This window comes from Suncus etruscus, chromosome 1 (genome assembly GCF_024139225.1).
Source record: "Suncus etruscus isolate mSunEtr1 chromosome 1, mSunEtr1.pri.cur, whole genome shotgun sequence".
Classification (NCBI taxonomy): Eukaryota; Metazoa; Chordata; class Mammalia; order Eulipotyphla; family Soricidae; genus Suncus; species Suncus etruscus.
In genome coordinates, this window is record NC_064848.1 from 135342873 (window position 1) to 135354854 (window position 11982).

Below are 11982 nucleotides of genomic sequence, written 5' to 3' on the forward strand. Positions count from 1 at the left end.
AGGACCACTTATGGTCCTGTGGTTCCTACAGAACTCCTTGTGATGTGCAAAGACAGGAGGAAGTTCTGAGCATCTCTACATTTGGCCCCAAAACAGAACAAAACCAAAAATCATGTATTTCTCAATACATGATGACCCAGTACCATACCCCCAGTACTTTCTCTCTAAAGCTAGTACTCCAGAATCAAGAATGATAAGATACAGGTTTTTGCTTAAGATCATTTTCTAAACTAAGGAAAATTAAGATGGGAAGAATGTGCTGATTACCTTCTTCAGAAGAGTTCATCTGTGAATGGGCCATTCTTAGATTTCCTGGTGGGGCTTCCTCATCAATCAGTAACTGGACTCTCAATTCTGGTCCTATGAGTTCCATTTCATAAAGGAACTTATGAACATGGCATCACTGAGTTGAAATTCAGTTGCTTGGGAAAACAAAACAAAGCAAACAAAACAAAAGTAACAAAAACAAGCATTGGTGTTGTTTAATATTCATTGCCTGCCTTTACATTGGTAACATTATGATTTATATTGCTCTAAGAGAAAATTTAAACATCATATCACACTTAAAATGGCAGCATTTGGCTAGAGAAAAGTACAGGAAGTAATTTTCCTTGGTTGACATGCCACCAACTCAGTGATACCCCTGTAAAACCATAAATGGTGACCCTTAAGCAGAGAGTCAGGAGTCAGAACCACTAGTTATTTTCCATCTCTGTCTTCCAAATGGTAGCATTGTTGGGGCCTGAGATTGCAAGAAATCAAGTTTTATCTTTCAAAGCCTACCATATATTACCAAAAAAGCTCTAGAGACAGGAAAAGTGTATTATGCTTACCTTTTCTATGAGAGCATTTCATTTCTGCGAAGTCCACACATCTTAGGGCTCTAAAAATATACTTTATAATAGTCTAGGACTAGGTGTTCACACTTTGTAATCAATTTCAGTATTCTTATCCAAGGCAGTTTCAATAACGTATGATATATTTTGTTGCTGGTTTCTCTAAATGCCTATAGCTCAAAAAAGGCTGTTATAATATTCCACTTTATATCAGCTCATGGCTGACCTCCAGAAAACTCATGACATTTTATTACTGATTTCTTATTAGCTATCACAATGAAGTTATTTTTAAAGAGAGAAAAGATCTGTTTTTTATTTTACAGATAAAGCAGTCAAGGTTCAAAGGTTTGGGGCGGTAGGGCACAGTGGTAAGGCATTTGACTTGCACGAGGCAGACCTACCTGGTGCAATTCCTGACATCTTATATGGTCCCCCAAGCGTGCCAGGAGCGATTTTGAGTGCAGAGCCAGATGTGACCCCTGAGGGATGCGGGGTGTGGCCCAAAAAAACACACACAAAAAATATTCAGAGGCTTGTCTGTAGCCTCACAGAATTCAAACTTCAAGTTTCTCAGATTAATGATATAAGATATAAAAATAAAAACAAGCCCAAAATCCTGATGTTGCAAATATGTTTTATCTCCTAATTTAAGAGAAAGTGTACCATTATATTTTTTTCTGACAAGCTCATTCAAACTGGTATTTGATTCATGAGGGAAAAATCAAAACAACTACACATTTTTCTTTCTAATTGGATTTCTGTTATTATGGATTTTTAAAGTAGATTTAGGCAGAATGCCAAACAACTATTTTCCTCATAAACTCAAATTTCAATTTTTTATTTTGTATATGTCAGTTCAACTAAAAAACGTTTCTACATTTGGAGCTTATGAAATCTCCTATCTTATGTCCTGTCATTGTGACAACTGTGAATGCCTTAAGTGAGCAAATACTTACAATCCTAGAAAAAAATAAAGAGAAATAAGTTAGGCCCCTCCTGTTTACTCCTACATCTTATCTCCTTTATTATATATATACGATTACTTTGTTTAAGCACCATGGTTACAAAACTGTTGATGGTTGAGTTTCAGTCATAGAATATATACAACCCTTCACCAGTTCACATTTCCCTCCAATAATGTATCCAGTTTACCTCCAACCCTTCCCCACTGCATCAAGGGCAAGCATTTTTTTCTCTCTCTTTTTTCCTCTCTCCCCCCTCTTTCCTTTTTTTCATACTTTTTTTTTTGCACTGTTGCTAATGAAGGGATACCATGAGTATCACTTGATTCCCTTTCAGCAAACAGTTCTTGTCCAGTGTTGTCAATTCCAATTATTATTGTCACATTATACCTTTCACTACCCTAACTGCATTCAGCACTATTGGTAGCAGTCTTTGGAATTTATTACCATATTTACTTTTATAATTTTTATATCCCCAAAATCAGTGAGATTGTTCTTTATCTATTCCTCTACCTCTGACTTATTTCATTCAGCATAATAATCTCCATATTCATTCATGTATAAGCAAAGTTTATGATGTTATTTTTCCTAATGACTGCATATCATTGCCTTGTCTATATCTAACACAGAGTCTTTAGACACTCATCTGTTTTCAGGCATTTGGATAGTCTCTAGAATCTGGCTTTTGTAAATAGTGTTATGATAAACATAGAAAATACAGAGGCCTTTTTCTGCATGGTGACTTGGGGTTGCTAGAGTATATCCTTAGAAGTGGGGTTGGTGGATCATACAGAAGAACAATTTCTAGATTTTTGAGGAATATCCATAGTGTTTTCCAAAAAAGGTACTTAAGTCTATGTTCCCAACGGCAATAAATGATAGTGCCTTTCTCCCAGCATCAGAGCTAGCACTGTTGTTTTGTTCTTCGTATTGTCTTCCAGTCCTATGATGTGACATGTTATCTCATTGTTGCTTGGCTTTGCATCTCCCTGATAAGTTATTTGGAGCATTTTTATGTGCTTTTTGGCCAACTGTATTTCTTCCTTCAGTAAATAGCTCTTCTTTTTATTTTTATTTTTTACCCATTTTGAGGTGGAGTTAGAAGTTATTTTATTCTTGCTAAGTTCCCTCATAATACCCTCATAAGATGGGTTGGTGAATAGTTTCTCCTATTCTGTGGGTAGTACTTGTATCTAAGTCACTGTTTCTTTTGAAATGCAAAAGCTTCACAATTTCATATAGTCCAATTTCTTTATCTTTGTTTCCACTTGCTTGCACAGTGGTGTTTCATCCTTGAAGATGTCTTTAGCTTCAATGTCATGGAGTGTTCTGCCTACATTTTCCTCTATGTATCTTAGGGTTCAGATCTAATATCAAGGTCTTTATTCCATTTTACTTTGACCTTCAAGCACAGCTAAAAAGAAATATGAATTTACTTTTCTGTAGTAGTTGGCCAGTTTTCCCAACATGTTGGTTAAAGAGGTTTTCTTTGTTCCACGTTGTGTTCTTTGCCCTTTTATCAAAGATTATTTGAATCGTATACCTAGGGGTCAGTCTAATAATATTTAAGTCACTAATCCGAGGGTCTGTCTTTATTTAAATACTACACTGTTTTAATGACTATTGCTTGTTAGTATAATTTAAAGTTGGGGAAAGTTATGCCTCCTGTCTTCTTTGCCCCAAGAATTTCTTTAGCTATTTGTCAACATTTATTGTTTCAAAAAAATTTCAAGAGTGATCCACTTCTTTGAAAAATGTCTTTTGTATTGTTATAGGAATTGCATTTAATCTTTGCAATACTTTGGGAAGTATTGCCATTTTCATTATGCTAATTCTCCCAATCCATAATCAAAGTATGTTTCCATTTACCTTGTTTTTCTTTTATTTCTCAAAACAGTGTTTTGTAGTTTTATATGCATAAGTCTTTTACCTTTTTAGTTAAGTTGATTCCTAGATACTTGATTTTCTCAGGCACAATTGTTAACAGGGTTGATTTTTAATATTTTTTCTCTATTTATTTTTAGAAAATCTATGAATTTTTGTATATTAATCTGTAGTATGCTAATTTTCAATACAAATCTGTTGTATCCAGAAGGTTTTTTATGGACTCTTAATGAAATTTTAAATGCAGTATTATGTCATCTAAAAACACTAAGTGCTCGACATCCTACTTTTCAATCTGCATGCTCTTGCTATTTTTTTCTAATTGCTATCACAAGTATTACCCATACTATAATGAATAGAAATAGTGAGTGTGGGTGAACTTGTCTTTTCCTAGATCTTAGAGGGAAAAAATTTAGTTATTCCTCATTGATTATAATGTTTGCCATGAATTCAGGGTAAATAACACTTACTATATTGATGAAAGTTCAATCACATCTTGAGTTTTCATAATGAATATTGGTATTGTTATATGCTTTCTCTGCATCTTCTAATATGACTGTCATTGTTTCTTTTATTGATATTTTGTTTTATGTAGCCTGAATTGTATATATTAAACCAAATCATCCTTGAATCTGTGGAATAAATCCTATTTCTTCATGGTGTATAAACTTCTTGATTAACTGTTGAATTCTATTTGCTAATATTTGTTGAGGATATTTGCAATTATTGGCCTGTAATTTAAGTCATAAATCATCATTTTTTGTTTTTGAAAATACTTTTACCATTTCAATTTCCTCAATTGAGGGAATTGCATGTCTGTTCAGATATCCCAGATTATAAACTTGGAAGGTTATAGAAGTCAATTTTTTAAACTTTTTTAAAGTTTTATTGTTTTGTGGCAAAATATTATCAAAGTAATCTTTACTAACCCTCTACTTTTTGTAGTATCTATTATAGTAACTCCCCACTCTTCATTTCTGATTCTGTATTATATTTCTCTCTCCCTTTCATTGTGAGTCTTGCTAATGACATCTATTTGTTTATTTTTTCAAAGAGCAGCTTTAGCTTTAATTGATCTTTAGGATTGTTTCTTAGGTATCCCGTTTATTAATTTCTAAGTTTTATTCTTCATTAAACCTGCCTAGTTTCAGCTAATTTTGCTGAATTTCTAACTATGCCATTAAATAATTTATTATTTATTTCTGTCTGAACTCTTGCAAAGTTTTAAATTTTTCTCTTAATACATCTTTTGCTGTTTCTTACAAATTCTGATCATTTGTGTCTTCATTCTCATTTTTTCAAGGTATCTTTTGTTTTCCTCTTTTATTTCCTCTCTGACCCACTGGTTGTTCAGTAGTGAGATGCTTAATTTTCAGTTGTTAAATTTATTTCTCTATTTCTATTTTTAATTAACTCTTATGTTTAGTGCATAATCTGCTAACATAGTTGCTACAATTTCTATTCTCTTGATTTCATGGAGGTATGTTTTTTGGTCCATCATGTGGTATACCTAGTAGAAAGTCTCTTTTTATCTAGATTTTTAGAATAAAAATCTTTATTTTCAATTGTAAAGAAAGACTCCTTCCTAGGCTCCATCCTATGACATGTGCAAATACCAAGATCTTTAGTTACAGAGGCCTGATTTTATCATTCACAACTGAGCAGAAAGTTTGCAGACATCACAAAAGGACCTAGGGGAGTGAATAAGAGCAAGTACAGAGCTGCAGTTATTCCCATAACAGTATACTTCAAGGGCTGAGAAACCCTGAAACCCTGTATCTCTTAAGCCAAGGAAATTCCCTTTCTAATCTCCCCAATATTTACTATGCCTAATCAAAAAAAAATCACAAATTAATTCTTTTTGTTATTGTTGTTGCTTGTTATTTTGTTATTGTTGTTGTTGTTTTTGGTTTTGTGCTTTGTATTGTTTTTATCTTGGGACCGTGGTTATTAGTTGGTTGTTTTCTTTATTGCTGTGGTGCTTTTTGGGTTTTTTTTTTTGTATTGTTATGTTTTTCTTCCTTTTTCCCTTTCTTCTCTTACATTGATACTTATTGCCTCTAGAAGGACTCCTCCCTTTTTTTTGCTTGTTTAATTTTGCCCTCCTCCTTTTTTTTTTCTTTCCTTCTAACAGAACCACATAACTTGAACCATCTTGTTCTGCCTCAAAAATTAAGAGAGAAATAATGGAGGTACCAACACCAAACAGCTGTATGAACATTGAGTAGAAATAAAAAATGATCAGACTTAAACACCAAATCCAAAGCCAATGACAATAAAATCGAATCCCAATCTACAACAAGCTAGACACAGAAGGGACCACTTATACTAGCAGCCTGGGGGGCAAAGAAGGGGAATATGGGATGCATGCTGGGAACAGGGGTGGAGGGAGGACAACACTATTAGAAGTTCTTTAAAGTATGTTGTTGCTGCCACTTAACTGGATGCAGACATTTTATGAGTTTGATTTTTTTCCTGATGTAGACATCAGGAATTCAGGAATGCCAATCTTTGTCTCATAACATTTTTAAGTCTGAAGCCTGTGTCATATATTATTAGTATGGCCTCCCTAGCATTTTTATAAGGGAGTTGTTTGCTTGAAGGATTGTCCTTCAACTTTGACTTTGAGTCAAATATGTCAAATATGTTTCTTGCTGACAGCAAGATGTTGGATTCGATTTTCTGATCTACTTTTCCACTCTGTGGTTTCTTGGTTTTTTTTTTTTTTTTTTTTTTTTTGGCTTTTGGGTCACACCCGTCAGTGCTCATGGGTTACTCCTGGCTCTACACTCAGAAATTGCTCCTGTCAGGCTTAAGGGGACCATATGGGATGCCAGATTTTGAACCACCATCCTTCTATGTCTAAGGCAAATGCCTTACCCCTGTGCTATCTCTTCGGCCCCCGACTCTGTGGCTTCTTAACTAATCTTTTTAGTCCATTGATATTGAAAAAGATTATCACCATGAGATTCTATTTAATATTTTTGTAGAGAAGCATATGTTTTATTGGGTCTGTCTTGACTTAAAGTAGACATTTCAATTCCACTTTAAAGGTTGGTTTTAAGTCTGTAAAATTTCTGAGCTACTGTTTATCAATGAAGCTGTGTATTTTTCCTTCAAACCTGAGAGAAAGTCTGGTTGGATAATGTATTCTTGGTGAAGCATTCATTTTATTGATTTTTTTTCACTATATCCCACCACTTCCTCCAGACATGGAGAATTTTTGTTTGTATTTTTGGGCCACACTTGGTGAATTTCAGGGGTTACTCCTGGCTATGCACTCAGAAATTGCTCATGGCTTGGAGACCATATGGTACATTGGGGGATCGAACCTTGGTCAATCCTAGGCTAGCGTGGGCAAAAATGATATCTTACCACTTTCACCACCACTCTGGCACAATAATCCTAGAGAAATATTTTTTTGATAAATCTGCTGTAAATATTAAATTTGCTTCTTACTATATAATTTCCATTTTTTATCTTTCTCTTTAAGTAATAATTCTCTATCTGTGGTTTCCACCATTGTGACTAGAACACCTAGGAGTGCTTTTATTTGGATCTTTTCATGCATCCATGATGTAGGTGTGGAATTCTACAAGTCTGAGAATTTCTCAGTGATAATGATGTCTTTGACTGTTGCTGCTTAATAGGGTTTTTCTTTTTGGTCCTCTGGGACCCCAATTATTCTTATGTTCTTCCTTTTGATTTTGCCTGATAGGTCTATTGTTTTCTCTTCAGTTATTTTTGAGGATATTTTCATCTCCTATTCATTTAGTTTACGACTCTTTTCCAATTCTTCTGCTCAGTGGTGGTGATATGCTGCTTATCTACCTACTGACTGATTCTATCCTCAGCAGTTTTATTCTATAAGGCTTTTAAAAAGTGAAGTTTTCATTTCACCTACCATGTTTTTTAGTCCACATATTTCTGTTTCAAGTTTTTTTATTTCTAGTCTCACCTCCTATTGAATCTTATGTCCATTCCATTCCAGAATTAGGTACCACCCTAGGGTGGGAGCAGAATGCCAGGTCACACCCTAGGTAGGGTAGGGCACAATCATTGATCAGAGTAGGGTCAGTAACATAATAATCTCATTGAAATGTTTACATACACAACACTGATCAGAATGGTTATAAGATAGTTGATGTTGGTCGAGTCTTCAGAAGTAGTATCTTCAGTCAAATGGTTTGGTGGGGTTCTGGATTGTTTTTACATTATGACCATTCTAGTGTGATGCTATATTTTATGTGTTGTGGTGGGTCTCCTTGACTACAATAAATGCATGGTCACAAAATATAGAGAAGCGGCCATGCTTTTGCCTGGTCTCACTCACCTCAGTTTTGTTAAAAATAATGGTACTTGTTTAGTTGAAACTGTCTACAGTCTTCAGTTGCTCCTGCTACCCTTGTTTAATTGTCTTTTTTTTTCCCTCCAGGCCAAGCACTTTCCTGAGCTCACTCACCTCAGTTTTATTCAAAATGCACATTTTAATCTAGGCACTGCCCTCAGCTGCTCCTGCTGCTGCTAGACAACATCCTTTTAACTTTTCTCAGCCACACTTGCTTGGACTTACCTCTATTCAGTTCAAAATATGTAACAATATACTCGAATTATTATTTTGGGGGGATCACACCCGGCAGCTTTCTGGGGTTACTTTTGGGTCTACACAAAAATCGCTCCTCGCAGTCTCGGGATCATATGGGATGCTGGGATTCGAACCACAGTCCTTCTGCATGCAAGGCAAATGCCCTACCTTCATGCTATTTCGTGGCCTCTTTTTTTCTTCTGGGCGACAATCCTGGAATTATTTTTAATGCAACGATTCTAGATTTTCCTTCAGATTCCCTTGTATTTGAAGCAAGGTTAGCAACATGTTAGCAGTGGTGAGAAGCATGAGGTCCCAAATTCCCAGTAATGGTTTTTTTTGTTTTGTTTTGTTTTGTTTTGTTTTGTTTTGTTTTGTTTTGTGTTTTTTGTGTCTCAGCGTTTGAGGGTAGAAAAGGCAGATTGCAAACCACCAGCACCAAAGACATGATGCTGAGGGGCACTGAGCCCTTGCCCCTCTGCCTCTGGACATTATGGCTTCCTTAATATTTTATCCTGCTTAGTTGATCTGCATTATAGTTACCTATTCTCTAAAAGTCATGCATGTCAGCGTTGAAATATGTTTCAAGATGCTATGTACAACAACTATAATCATGGACTTTTAAAGTGATAAGAAAATAAAAGCAAACCATTTAAACATTATACCTTTTATAAACTCAAAATTCATACTTATCCTAGGCTAAATGTTAGAAAGTTGACTTCTAAAAGGAATTTACTATTTTGGTAATTGATATGGTTTGCTACTAAAATATGGAAAGTTTATTTTGATAATTTATAACTTCTGCTTTGCCTATTTTATCCATTAGTGAATTATATCTGATATATATGATTGTATTCTTTCTCCTAATAATTTTATTATTTGAAACTCATAATTATTTCTTATATATAAATATAACCTCCCATGTTCATCTTTATACTATTCTGAATTTGACGTATATTGGTTACCTTTGTAAAAGACATTTTACTTTCTTAGATGCCTTATTTCTAGATTCTCTAGAATTGATAAATCTTGAATTCTTGCTTATTCATACATTATGCCACATTAGTAAAAAAGCAAATGAAATTCAAAAGGCACCCACAAGCCAGTGAGTCTCAGAAACAAAAATATTTCCCAACTGTAAAACTCCATAGTTTTCCAGCTTTTTCTTTCACATCTATCACAGTGGAAAACACAGATGACATCTTTATTTCTCTGTGATCATTGCAACCATTGGAAGGACGATTGGCACAGTAGGTACTTAGCACATAAATGCTGGAACAAACAGCTTGAAGGGTCATCTAGTCACACCTTATGATTTGAAACAAGAAATTTCACATCACTTTTCAGAGATATCTCTATAACTTATATCTGAAATCCTGATACACTGGAATTCTGTTTAAATGTATCTTGACAACTTCCAAAAAATTGATCTTTCACCCCAGGACAAACAATTAGAGTCAGTTATTTTTATTTTTCCCTTTGCCATTTTGACTCAGAGCACATAGTTATATTTTTCTTTTTTCCTTCATAATTTTGTGCAGATTATTTCAACTCAAATTCAACTGATTATAACCAATTTTAATTCTTTATAGCTGTGAGATCACATGCAAAACTACAGATTTGGTTTGGTTCTCATAACTTGTGGTTAACCGCTCTTTACATGTTTTGAAGACAATTCTTACATTAATGACAAGTTATTGCACTGCATTAACTGAAATAAACAGATAATTATTATATTTTTGAGAAGTGAAAAGTGGTAGCATGTCCAATTTCACACACTTATTCAACTATTCAAAATAAAAATAATTTACATCCCAGTCAACTGATAAAGATCTAATTTCTGAATAGAGAATGCTTCTGTTTAAATAACCTTTATTCTGTCATGGAAAGGTAAGCTTCTAAAACAAACAAACAAAAAAACCACATGAACACATAAGATATTTTTATTGATGCAAAAATGCAATTTGTATACATTTAAGAACAAGAGTTGATAACACGAGGTAGAAATGTAGACCAAGAGAGAAAATTAAAGCTAGGTTTGCATACAGACCAGTATTTTAGAATTATTAAAAATCATAAGTAATATTCCACAAAGTTTTTTCTTATATATTACTGCTTAGGCAATATTTGGAATTTAACAAAATTTTTGCATGCCCAATTTATTCCCCAGGAACCCACAATACAATAATAGATGCAGGATCAATTATTGATTGGAGGATGAACATTAGTGATCAGTGCATGTGTAGTGTGCATATTCAAATGTAACTCTACTGCTTTTCCCCATTGGGGGTTTGGGTAGCATAAGATTAAAGTCTTCTATAGCTGCAAGGCTAGGAAGTATATATTTTGGTCCTAGAATTTATTAAGTAAAAATAATTACTCACAGTTATATAGCAAATACTTCATTTAGATTAAAGAAAAAATATAGTATCTTGATAGCATATAGAAATCTGTAAATGGTCATGAGTACTTAAAAGTTTGTATAATTTCATAGACAGTTTAAATTTTCCTATGCCTTTAAATAATCTTGTCATAATACAAAGAACCTGTGAAAAGTGGGAATAAAAACTGTAATATCCAACAACAAAAGTCATACTTAAATGTATTATCTTTCGATAGCCATTTAGATGATCAAGATTCTCCTAACACAGTGGTTTTCAAATCCACAGAGTTCCAGATTATGATTTATGGTCATTGAAAATGCAAATTGTCAAGTATTGTAACCCTGAAATTCTAATTCAGTTGATCTGGGTTGTCCTCATAATTTAATTGAATTTAAATTAATTCTTCATTATCTATACTTTAAATAACATCACCTATATAAATTGTTTATTGGTTACTCTTAAAGAAACACTAAATTAAACCCATCATAAACCTAAAAATGATTTAAAGCATTGTCTTTTATTTTATTTTATTTCCTGGGGTCACCCTCAGCAGTGTTCAGGGCTTACTCCTAGATTTGTGTTTGAAAATACTAATGTTGTGGTATAAATGTCCTTTTGGGGTGTCAAGGATCAAACCTAGTTGATCACATTTAACGCAAGTGCCCAAACTACTGTACTCTGTAGTACTCTAGTAGAAGAAAAAAAAGAGAAGGAAGAGGAGGAAGTAGAGGAAGAGAGAAGAGAAAGAAGACTGAATGTAAGCTTGCAAGCTTTAGAGACTCCATTTTTTTAATATAATATTTCTATTACATCCCAACCCACCACCCTTGGTCTTTTGGTTTATTTGTTATATAGTTCACTGAAATGTCACGTCCTGTAGGAGATTGGTTAAGGTTTGATTCCCACCGAGCTCCCAGACTGGAAAGGCAGTTCCCGTTCCCCTGTCCAATTAGGTCAGGGGAACAGTTCCAGTTGTAGAAATCCGCAGGAAATAACTAACATATTGAAAAGGTACAAGAATGGGTTCAGGAAATTCAGTGCTCAAGCAAGGAATTCAAATCACAAAAGCTTTCTACTCCTAAAATGAAGTGAAGTTCAGTGAAAGAAGACCGAAGAATGAGCCCCAGCGTTCCTTAGACCCTTGCTTTTATTGACAAGAATCAGGTACCACCCTAGGGTGGGAGCAGAATACCAAGTAAGGAATAATCCAATATATTATCACCAGGTCACACCCTAGGGTGTGGTACAATAATTGATTAGGGTAGGATCAGTAACACAACAGTTCACTTCCAGCAGTACTCAGAACTTCCTTCTGGAGCTGTACTCATTGG

At 34.3% G+C, this 11982-nt stretch overlaps 1 pseudogene; it reads right to left on the bottom strand.

The window, feature by feature from the left end:
• Window positions 1-8655: 8655 nt before the first annotated feature.
• LOC126030472 (uncharacterized) lies at window positions 8656-8824 on the bottom strand (annotated as a pseudogene).
• Window positions 8825-11982: the final 3158 nt, after the last annotated feature.